Source organism: Mustela putorius, unplaced genomic scaffold (genome assembly GCF_011764305.1).
Source record: "Mustela putorius furo isolate JIRA1106 unplaced genomic scaffold, ASM1176430v1.1 tig00000592_pilon_pilon_pilon, whole genome shotgun sequence".
Lineage (NCBI taxonomy): Eukaryota > Metazoa > Chordata > Mammalia > Carnivora > Mustelidae > Mustela > Mustela putorius.
This window is the reverse complement of record NW_025421426.1, coordinates 2,688,155-2,700,309: the sequence shown is the minus strand read 5'-3', so window position 1 is coordinate 2,700,309 and position 12,155 is coordinate 2,688,155. Positions and strand designations below refer to the sequence as shown.

The 12,155-nt window shown below is 45.3% G+C and overlaps 1 long non-coding RNA gene across 1 annotated transcript; it reads left to right on the top strand.

Moving 5' to 3' along the window:
* Window positions 1-8,818: 8,818 nt before the first annotated feature.
* LOC123392628 lies at window positions 8,819-11,852 on the top strand. The gene is made up of 2 exons (XR_006607380.1): window positions 8,819-8,979; window positions 10,600-11,852. It is a non-coding gene; the product is annotated as an uncharacterized LOC123392628 (long non-coding RNA).
* The last annotated feature ends 303 nt before the right edge of the window (window positions 11,853-12,155 follow it).

Below are 12,155 nucleotides of genomic sequence, written 5' to 3'. Positions count from 1 at the left end.
TATAGAGGAAACAACCCTTATAAGCTTAAGCCACCGGTTAAGTCAGATCTCTACTTGTTGCATAACCAAACTTCGGCTACATGTTGATAAGGATAACCGGCATAGGGGGTCTGGGTGGCTCGGTCGTTAAGCCTCTGCCTTCAGCTCAGGTCATGATCCCAGGGTCCTGGGATCAAGTCCCACATCAGGGTCCCTGCTCAGTGGACAGCCTGCTTCTCCCTCTCCCTCTGCTGCTCCCCCTGCTTGTGTGCTCTTTCTCTTCTGTCAAATAATTAAATAAAATATTTTAAAAAATTAAAAAATGAAAAATAAAAATTTTTTTTTTTTAAAAAAGGGATAACAGATATACAAGTCAGCTTACAAATACTAGAAGTAACAGTAAGTTAAGGCTATTAACTATAAAGGGTCAGGATTTATTTATTTGTTTATTTGTTTCTGATGTCTTCCAAGAAATAGACATTTATAAAACATTTTCCTTTACCAATAACAGAGTAGAATTTTAAAAAAAATCCCATCTTATGTTCTTGTCTCACACAAAGAAAAAAGTAACTATGTGAGGTAATGATTATGTTAATTAACTTGTGATAATCATCTCACCATGTACACATTTAGGAAATCCAGTTGCACATCTTAAATACATACAACTTTTATTTGTCTATACCTCAATAAAGCTGAAAAAAATCCCGATTATGTGTCACCAAATATTCTAGCTTTTTTTTTTTTAGTACTATCACTATTTTTATTATTTTTAAAATTAACATGTTACATACTGTTTGTCTCAGGGGTGCAGGTCTGTGATTCATCGGTCTTACACAATTCACAGCGCTCACCACGGCACACACCCTCCCCAGTGTCCATCCCACAGCCGCCCCGTCCCTCCCACCAGCCCTCGCCTCCAGCAGCCCTCAGTTTGTTTCCTGAGATTAAGAGTCTCTTAAGGTTTGTCTCCCTCCCTGGTTTCGTTTTGTTTCATTTTTTCCTCTTTCCCCATGATCCTCTGTCTTGTTTCTCAGATTCCGCATGTCAGTGAGAGCAGACGGTCATTGTCTTTCTCTGGTTGACTTACTTTGCTTAGCACGATACCAAAGAGGCAGGCTTTTTGACTGAAGACTGAGTCTATCAGATCTGGTGGCCAATCCTGCCTCCAGTATTGACCTTGGATAATTACCCTCTTAATGCCTCAGTTTCCTTTTTTGCAAAACAGGAATAATATGACATGGTGTACAGTATGATTGGAAGACCACAGATAAATGCATACATATGTGCGTACATAGTGCCTCCTCAGAGAGTCTAATATCATTGTTTCGGTTACCATTAATTGTTGGTCTGGTGAGTGGCCATTCATTTCTGTGAAAGAAAGTGATGACATTTCTTCTCCACCACTGACTTCTTGGGCCTCCCCGCCATTACCAGAACAATACATGGAAATCCACCCACAATCTCCGGGTTTTTAGAACTTATTATATGTCTGACAGAGTGCTAGGTTCTGGGAGTTCCAAGATGAATAAGACCGTTCCTATCTTCAGTGAGCAACAACCACCTGCAAAACAATTAAACACACACAAAAAAGAAAGTGTTGGGTGGATGTTGGAAATGCGAAGGGGGTGCGGTGGGGAGACGCAGGGGGTTTGGTTCTCCTCTGTTGGCTGCAAAGGCTCTGCCGATGTAGAGGGACTGGGATCTAAGACAGGAATAACAGAGAGGGTGGTTTTTAAAATATTATCTGTTATTCATAGCCAAAAATAAAAAGAGGAAGAATCTGATAATCAGTGGTATATTATTATTATTATTTTTTAAGATTTTATTTATTTATTTGTAAGAGAGAGAGAGTGAGAGCGAGCACAGGCAGACAGAGTGGAAGGCAGAGTCAGAGGGAGAAGCAGGCTCCCTGCGGGAGCCTGATGTGGGACTCGATCCCAGGACGCTGGGATCATGACCTGAGCCGAAGGCAGCTGCTTAACCAACTGAGCCACCCAGGCGTCCCATCAGTGGTGTATTAAATATTGCTCCTTTTCCCCTTCGATCTACTCTTCCATCTTGTCCTTCCTGCTCTATGGTGGCCCTTTCTGGACTCTACTGACAGATTCCCCTGCTCCGGTTTCCACTTGGGTTTGGCCGGTGGAAGGCCCTTGCAGGAGACTGGGGTGGGGGGGACAGTGAAGTTAGGGGGGCAGCGAAGTCCGGTGGGGGTGGGGCGGGTTGGTTCCGCAGCTCCCTGCCTGCCCCCTGTCGTCTGCTTCCCAAACGGAAGGTCACAGCTGTGATTCGGGGACTTTCTCCCTCCATGACTTTCTTCAGATTCTGGCAACCACACCCGACTTCGCGTCTCCTACCCTGGGGGACAGCTACAGTTGCCAGGATTTTGCTAGCCTCCGAGCGTTTTCCACTCCGGATTTCTTTCTCTGAACAATCCTCGCCCTTGAAGTCCTCCCGTAGACACCTGTCCTATTTCCGGAGGGTCTCTGGTTTTTGCTCCGATCCTGACCCGCACACCCGGTTGCCAACAAGAGCAAGATCTGAATGGAGAGCGAGCAAGCCCAGGGCGAGAGAGAAGAGTGGGGCCTGTGGCGCTCAGGAGGGCGCCTGGAGCGGCGGGTGCTTCTTGGCTCTGGTGCCTCAGGCCACGGAGATGGCCTTCGGGTTGCCAGAACTTCTGACCCGTGGGTGAAGCTAAAAATACACATTTTGAAAGAAGGAATTCCCCCCCTTTATAAAACCCTCTGGGCCAAAGAAAACATTTGAAAATGACCTGTGGCTGCCGCCACGGTCAGGGGCACGTGTCCCACCGAGAGTGTGTGAATGATTGCTGCCTCTCGCAGGCTTGCGGGAGTTCTCCTTGCAGTAGCTCCTTCGATGCGAGGCTCCCCGAGGCTCTGCTCTTCTCCTCACAGAGATGAGGACGCTGTGCAGACTTTCCGAGAGGTGAAATGAGTCCACGGAGGCCGCACCCAGCTAAGAAGCCGTGAGGAGATTTTGGAGCCCGAGTGCCTCACCTGAGGCTCACCCGTTTCTTCTTCGTCTTCCCCTCCTCCTCGCCCTCCTTCGATCGATTTATTTATTGATGGATTATTTCTAAAAAATTTTAAGTAATCTCTATGCCCAATGTGAGGCTTGAACTCATGACCCCAAGATCAAGCCTGGCACTTCGGTCCCACCTTCTTCTTGATTATCTGGGTCACCTTGAGGGAGGCACTGGGCCTCAGCCTTTCTTATGTCTTTCTATCTGTGTCTGAATCAACCAGTTTTCTAAAGGCTTATTTATGGGGGCGCCTGGGTGGCTCAGTGGGTTAAAGCCTCTGCCTTCGGCTCGGGTCATGGTTTCAGGGTCCTGGGATCAAGCCCCGCATCGGGTTCTCTGCTCAGCGGGGAGCCTGCTTCCTCCTCTCTCAGCCTCTCTGCCTACTTGTGATCTCTGTCTGTCAAATAAATAAATAAAATCTTTTTTAAAAAAAGATTTATTTATTATTTATTTGAAGGAGAGAGTGCGTGCGAGTTGGGGGGAGGGGCAGGAGGCGAGAATGTCGAACGGGGCTCGATCTCATGACCCTGAGATCATGACCTAAGCTGAAGTCAAGAGTTGGCCTCTTCACCAACTGAGCCACCCAGGTTTATTTGTGTGTGTGTATGTGTGTGTGTCTGTGCTGTGCTATAGCATCTGTAGGAAACTAATGGAAAAGCTATTGTAGAATTTTGGTCTTTGTCCCAAGAGCAACTGGGGGGCATGGCAAGAATTTAAGCAAGATGGCAAAGGCACTGGTCACGTCTCTCTGGCCACAGTGGGAAGGATGGGGGCGGCAGGAAAGGAGGGAGACTAGTTAGGTGCCTGAAGGCTGCTCGTTAAGAGGTGGCAGTGAGGCTAGTTAGGTGGCTCAGAGGGATCGGAGGCTGCAGGGAGACTAGTTAGGAGCCTGATGTGGTTTCCCAGGGGAGAAATGACAGTAGCTTGGCTTAGGGTTTGAGGGTTAAAGATAAAGCCACATGAATGGAGTTCGAATCACTTCTGATGAGTGAGGGAGGCATGCCAACAGTGGCTCTGAGAGCTCTGGTTTGCTCACCTGGGTGGACGGTAGTGCCAGTCACCAGGCAGGCGAACCCCGAGGAAGACGGGATCCCACTCAACCCAGGGTCTGAACAGTCACCAGGCTGAGGCTCAACTTAGTCCAACAAACACACACACAACAAAGCCCTTGTTATTTATATCAACAGGATTGAAATAAGCACATTCTGTCATGTTTTTGCCTTCTACAAAATATTATTTCTGGGGGGTCAAGTACAAATCAGCAAAGGGAGACCAACCTTTTTCTTATGAACGACTGCTTGGTAACCCATTGAATGGATGTAGCTGAATTTATTAAACCAATCTCCTATTGATGTATTTGTTTCCAGGTTTTTTTTTTTAAAGGAGGTTAAAGACTTTTATTTTTATTTATTTATTTGTTTGACACACACACACACAGAGAATACAAGCAGGCAGAGCAGTAGGCACAGGGACAGGGAGAGGGAGAAGCAGGCTCGCTATGAGCAGGGAGCCCATTGCAGGCCTTGATCCCAGGACCCTGGGATCATGACCTCCGCTGAAGAGATGCTTAACTGACTGAACCACTCAGGAGCCCCTGTTTCCAGGTTTTATTTATTTACTTATTTATTTATTTGATAGAGAGAGAGAGAGAGAGAGAGATCACAAGCAGGCAGAGAGGCAGGCAGAGAGAGAGGAGGAAGCAGGCTCCCCGATGAGCAGAGAGCCCGATGCGGGACTCGATCCCAGGACCCTGGGATCATGACCTGAGCTGAAGGCAGAGGCTTTAAGCCCCGGAGCCACCCAGGTGCCACCTGTTTCTAGGTTTTCAATGATTTGATTGCAGGTTTTTCACATTTTTCTTAAACTTGACCCACTAAGAGAATTATGTGCATTTTTACATTGGAATCTGCTATACAAACACACACACACATACACACTTACACACCAAAAAGTTTGACCAATGTTTACCCTTCCTGCGTGTTACACACCCTATCTTACCTTATCCTATCCTATCCAGAAAGTGTTATCTGGGATTCATAAATTGCTCTCACCAGCTGCTGATAGGTCACAACCTGCAGTTTGAAAAATAGATACTTTCAATGCCTGTTTATAAATAAATGGGCAATTTATTTATTAACTCTTAATAATACTTTATTAATACTTTATTTATTAAGAAAATACTTATACGGGGTGTCTGGGTGGTTCAGTGGGTTAAAGCCTCTGCCTTCAGCTCATGTCATGATCCCAGGGTCCTGAGATCGAGCCCCGCGTTGGGCTCTCTGCTCAGCGGGAAGCCTGTTTCCCCCTCTCCCTCTGCCTGCCTCTCTGCCTACTTGTGATCTCTGCCTGTCAAATAAATAAAACCTTAAAAAAAAAAAAAAAAAAAAAAAAATACTTTTATTCTGTATTGTTTGAACATTTGATGAAGAATAAGCTATTAGGTCTTTACGAAGTCCCGATGGGATAGGAGTATTTATTCTGCCCATTTTGCAGATATGAAAACTGAGGCATGGAGAGGTTAAACCAGTGCCGAGGGCTACAAGCTTGTATGGCAGAGAGTTTCAAACCTAGGAGATCTGACTGCATTTATTCTCTTACCCATCAGCCCACATAGTCTTAGGAATTGATGTGAGACCAACCAGTTATTTAGAAATGTCTGTTTCTAAATAGCCTTATTCAGGGTATATTCCTCTACAAGATGTTTAAATAGGACATGACAAGTGGATGCTGTTATTCAATACTTTGCTGACTATAGAAGCCAGACAAAGACTCCCCAAATTTACCAGTCTCCTCCAGAAACTCAGCATCAGTCACACACACACACACACACACACACACACACACACACACACACCCCCTCAAACCCCCAAGCCCTCAACCCCAAATGTAATAACAAAACAGAGGTACTTCTTATTCAGAGGCAGTAGGGAGTGTTGCCATTATTTATTGATTTCCCCCCAAAGTTATCAAGTTCTAAAGCCTAATTATTGGTGTAATAGTTAGCAGAGATGTTTGGAGAATCGTAAGCCCCTTTAGCTAATGCATGGCATATGTCGGAGGGATTCAGCTAATTCACATATCTGTCTGCACTATTAATAGAGAAGGTTACATGCCAATTATCCAGGCTTCAATCAGCCTGTTTGGATACAATAGAGGCAGTGTTCACACACTTGATGTGCCACATTCCTTCTAGACATCAGAAGCAGCTGGTCCAGATAAAGACCACTGGGGTTTCGATATTTAGGAACCACGTCCACGGAAGAGCTGGAATTGAGACTTGATCGCCTCATCTTGACCGAAGGTTATCTTTAAGTTGGATTCTTTTGAAAAATGCCAAGTGGGTTTGCAGTTCACTGGTCTTTGAACGTTTCCTGCTCAGACTTGTTGGGTGGGTGGGTGGGTGTGGATGCTGAGGACGAAGAGAGAGACAAAGGCACGTTGAGCTGAAACGAGAAAGGAGAGAATCGTAAGAACGGGGAATGGATTCCAGCAAAATAAGGAACCTGCCCATATTCTTGAGTCCAGTTTTAGAATCAAACAGGCTAAGGTATTTTTCCCTCTAGGATTTTGACCTTGTGTGTTGAAAAAGCACACGTGTCTCTGTGTGTGTATATGTACATTTCACCTCTATTTTTCTTCCCCTTTTTCATTTATTGTTATTATTTTTTTCCTCTGCTCCAGAAACTGGATTGGAAGTGCTGCATTCGCATCAGAAAATGCCGCTTCCGGTGGTATTTTTAACCAGGAACAGAAGCAGAAGTGTCTGGAATCACCCGAGAAAGTCCCAGCTCTCCAGAGAGCTGTTCTCGAATTTTGCTGGCACAGAGCATTGGATCAGTGATCAGGGAGTTAAAATGGCAGCTGTTGGGGGCTCGAGGGGGGAGGGAAGGCAGATACCTGAGACTCACCAGCCATTTTTCCTATCCTTCGGCTTCTCTCGGCATCTCAGATCGCAGTATGAAACCAGAGCTGCTGCCCACTTGCCTCAGGTCACACAGCCCCACACTGGCACAAACGTAAACAAACAGTCCACAACAGCCAGCCCCAGGTCTGCCTCCCAGGCTCTAGGGTCGCCCTTCCTGACATGACCCAAATACAGCAGCAGACCGCCATACCTTAAAAAAAAAAAATTACCAACAGCATAGACAACAGGCAGATACGAAACGCCAGCCTTGTTTTGTGAGCGATTGAGCTTCAGTGTGTATTTTTTTCCCACCCTCTCAGATGAAAATACAGTAATTAACTCCGTGCAGAAGGGGGAGGGGAAGGGAGGGAGGAAGCTCTTTTTTTTTTTTTTCCCTTTCCCCAGACTTGAAAAGAAATTCTGGCAGATAATTTGGCTGAACATGAAAAGACAGAGGCTGCTTAGAGCCGCCCAAAGAAAGTGCTAGGTTGGTGAGGCTCTGCGGGCTGAGTTGGTTATGTCATGGCGTGAAAAGCAGACATTTATCTGTTCCCATGGAGATGCGTTTTCTACTAGTCAATCAGACACTGAGGAGGTCAGACAATAGCCCGCGGATCCTTTTTGAATCCTGAGAGACCGTCAACTCTCCCTTTAACATTCTGCCTAAATTGAAAGGAGTCTGAAGGATGCCTCACCTAAACGAGTGACCTAAACGATGACACCTGAATGACGACACCTGCAGATGCAACCGCTGTCATTTCAAGGGATCCAAAATAAGAAGAAACTCCATCTGTCAGTGAGGAAGACGGGGGCGGGACAGATCACCCCCTCCCCCCTTCCAACTTCAAATCAGAGATTGTCCGGTCACCATCCTCATTGGCAAAAACTGGGCTTCCAAACATAACCCCTCCCTCCTCAATAAAATAATTCTCAAGATCGTCAACCAAATGCTGAGAATTTCCAAATAACCGTTGGAGAGGGAGCAGAGGCACTTCCAACAGAACTTCGGGGAAGCAAGAAAATGCTGCCCCAGAGACAGAACCCCCCCTGAAATGCTGGAAGATTACATTGTAAACTTCGCTCTTGGCATTCCCTTTGCCAGAAAAGTGCCCTTGCAGAAATGATTCGGGCTGCTGTTTGACTGTATGTGTTTGTTATCAATCCCAGAAGACAGATCATGCTCCCTTGCAAAATATGTTTATTTCAGGTGGTAAATTGCAGGGTAAATGCCTGGAAACTGGGACTCCCATAAAGACTTTCTCAACAATTTTCTTTCCAGTGTGTCTCTTCCTACATCATTGTTGCGCATGCCTAAGGCAGAAGAAAATGTTAACAGAGGTCTTCCTAGAGCTAATTGAGGAGGGAGAGGGTATTTCCAGGGCTCACACTGGAGACAGCCTATCTAATATGACTTACACAGAAGCCGTTTGGCAGCATAACTGCAAACAGCAGACAGCCAAAGTCAGGATTTTTGTCATCAAGGAACTTCATTCTTGTTAATGAAGTCATTCAAGTGCAGCTCAACTGCACAAGGCAGGAGAGTAAATAGAAGTATGAGACCTGCGTCTACTGAGTCAGGCCTCTTGCTCGACTCTGCACTGCCATGTCCCAGAAGGCAGAGACTCCTGCTTCTCCAGGCACGCTGGCTGGAACAAAGACGCCAACAGCACACCTCGGAAAGCAATTTGGAGCAATCTCAGCAAATAGCATTTAGGGGGAAGAGAAAAACCTCCTGCGTATCTAATAATGTATAATATCCTATTTGTGTGTGTGTGTTTAAAGATTTTATTTATTTATTTGACAGATGGAGATCACACAGAAGCAGGCAGAGAGAGAGGAGGAAGCAGGCTCCCTGCTAAGCAGAGAGCCCGATGCAGGGCTCGATCCCAGGACCCTGGGATCATGACCTGAGCTGAAGGCAGAGGCTTTAACCCACTGAGCCACCCAGGTGCCCCTAATATCCTATTTGTTAAGGAGGCAAAAGGCAGAAATTTACCTTGAACATTCTTGAACGTTTCATTTCCCTGAAAAGACATGGACCACGTTTCTCATGGAGGTGGGTCAATATTTGACCATTTTCTTCTCTTATTTTCCCATTTCAGCTTTTTTCTTTTCCTTTTTTTTTCTTCTTCTTCTTCTTTTTTTAAAGGAAGCTCTATGCCCAATATGGGACTTGAACTCACGACCCTGAGATCAAGAGTTGAATGTTCCATTGACGGAGCCAGCCAGGCGACCCTCATCATAGTTTTCAAAATTTTTAATAGAAACCACACATAAGCCCTCTAAAAGGCTCAAACAATATAAAACCCAGGTAGAAAGGTCCAAAGTTCCTCCTTCCCTTTATTCACCTCCATTAGCTCATGAGCTTACTAGAGATAGCCAATAAGTACTTTTAATAGTGTGACACATATCCTTGCTGACATTAATATGGAAGTGTGCATAGATATATGTATATATATATATAATATATATATATATAGAGAGAGAGAGAATGTGTGTGTATGTATACATAAACTCTTCGCTTTAAATATACCACCAGAATCATATTTGTAGACACTTGTACAACTTTCTTTTTTCACTTAAAGTAACTCTCGTGGGCAATTTTCTATAATGACATGCAGTTTAAAAAAATGAGCTACAAATTTTGGGGAGAATGTCATACACGCTTCTGGTTAGGGGGAGATTCAAATCAGAGGGTTTGTGGGGCAGGGCATATCTCCCCCCTCCCCCACAGACAATTAGTAGTAAGTTTTCAGTGTATCATTCCAGAAACAGTCTACGCATAGATCAGCATGTATGTATATCGAATACACCTTTCTTTGTCTTTACCTTGCATTTTTCACTCAGATCATTTGAAGAGCATTTCGTGTTAGAAATAATGGGCTTTTAAATGGCGGCACAGTATTTCTTCGGAGGATGTTCCTTGCTGTATTTTATTTGTCCCCTCAATGGACTTGGTGTGGATTTCAGCCTTTGCTTCTGCAAACAGGGATGTAATAAACACCCAGTCTAATGCACACCCTGTGATTCTTTGCTTAAACACACTCACCGCTCCCTGAAAGCAGGAGCTTGACTCCACACCTGTCCTTAAATTGCCTTAATCCGAAGGAGAATTGATAGAATTAAGTTTTTTTTAAATGAGGGTTTAAAACAGAGAATTAATAACCCATTAAAAATCTATTATGAACACGTGCCCTTTCCTGTAGTGTTTAATCTTCCCTCCAGCTTGAGGGAGAGAGGCTCATGAGAAAGGGAAAAAAAAGTCCGATTTCCCGTTCACACCCCCCTTCCAACCCCACCCAAGGGGCCAGCTTTGCCAAGGTCATTGCGGTAGCGCGGCATGCCTGTGTTACAAACGCCTGCTGTATATTGTGTAACTCTGTCCCATCTCCTCTTTTCGCCGTGGGTTCGGAGAAGGATCGCAGCTCACTTTTATAATTTAGGTGCAGCTTCCTGTTCTTTTTTGTGTGCAAGAGTGAAGCCTTGGGGATTTAGAACAAAGTGTATCCTTGGAAAGAAGTGGGTGGGATTTTGTGAGCCCAGTAGGTTGGGGAGGGAACGCCCCTCCCGGGGGAGGAGTCTGATTTCATTATACAGTTGGAAACCTGGCGAAATCATGTATACAACCGAATCTTTTTGCTCAGCCCGTGAGGTCTTTCTGTTCTTTGTCTTGCAGTGTGTACAGCAAATTTCTGTTACGCCCGGGAAGAAGGAAATTTGAGTTAAAGAGGAAGGCAGCTCCCTGCGCCTTGTAACAAGCAAGCTAATTGAAACATTTAATTCAGGAAGAGATACGACAAGGCCAAAATGAAAGAGGAACCAGGCCTGCCGAGGTTCGGAGCAGGAAAACCAAAGAAGTTACCATCCCCACGTTAAAAATTACATGGGGCCCGGGAAATAGAGCGCCTGCTGTATTTGTCATTGAGATTCACAATCTTGTTTGCTGTTTATCGGGAGGCTCACGGAGCTCTCCTGCTGGTTCGAAAAAAGGAGGCGAGGCCCAGGAAGAAATGCTAGTAATAAGAAAGGGAGGGATTAGAAGCCCCAGAGAGACCGGGAGGTGTAAATAATATGTGGGCATGTGACAATCAGCACAAAAGAAAGGAGAGACAAAGCCAAAGGCCTGATGCCAGAGATCCTAAAAACTCAAGTGGGTAACAGTGCAGGGAGCATGTCCCAAAGAAAAAAGGAAAACAAAATCCCAGAAGATCTTTTTCCTTTGTGATGATGTAGTCGAATGGAGTAAATAAATGTTGGGTTTGCCATGGTGCTCCCGCAAGCTAGGCTGTGTGCGAGGAAACTAGCTTCAGAGGCACTTCCCAGGTCAGCCTGAGCCTTAGGACAAGGGGGGGTGAAGTCAGAGACCAGAGTCTTCCACCAGAAAGGAGATGAGCCTGGGACAGAAGGAGGACTTGGTAGGGGTAGAATTCTCGTTCTCCCCATGAGCCCAATCTGTCTGGGTCACCTACGTCCTTCTGCTCCTCTTCCCCCCCCCAGGACTCTCCCTTGAGTGGATTGGCGTAGGAAAGAGCGAAAAGGCATTTGTAACCAAAAGCTAAGGAGGGTGAAGTTAAACTCCCCAGACAACGGCCTCCTCTTCCTGAGGCTGCCTGGTGGGGTTGAGTGTGACCCTTCCTAACTGCATGACTTCTTTACCGGAAGAGGAGAGAATAATACTACTAATGAGAAGTAAGATCTGTAGAATTCTTAGAGGGAATAAGTTACACACTGATCCCTGTTATCCTTGGAGCCAAATGAGGTAGCCTAGTTACGATGCCCATTTTGCAAATGAATGGAGAATGGGCCAACCCCCCAACTAGGAAATGGTAGAGGCAGAATATAATTCTTTCTGGACCCTTGGCAATTACAGTCTGATGACTGAACCCAGTTCAATGCCTGTTTTTGTAAATAAAGTTTTATTGGAACACAGTCATGCTCACTTGGTTGTATTATCATCTGTGACTGTTCTTGAGCAACAATGGCAAAGACACTATGCCCTGCAAAGCCTGCAACATTTACTACCAATTCCTTTACATGAAAAATGTGGAGATCCCTGCTCTAGATTACCCAAGCCAGTGCACTTAACCCCATGTTTCCTTCTGCTCCCAAAGTGCCTTTTTATTTTTTCATTTTATTTTTAAAAAGATTTTTATTTATTTATTTGAGAGAGAAAGCACAGAGGGAGAGGGACAAGCAGACTCCCCACTGAGCAGGGAACGTGCTGCAAGGGCT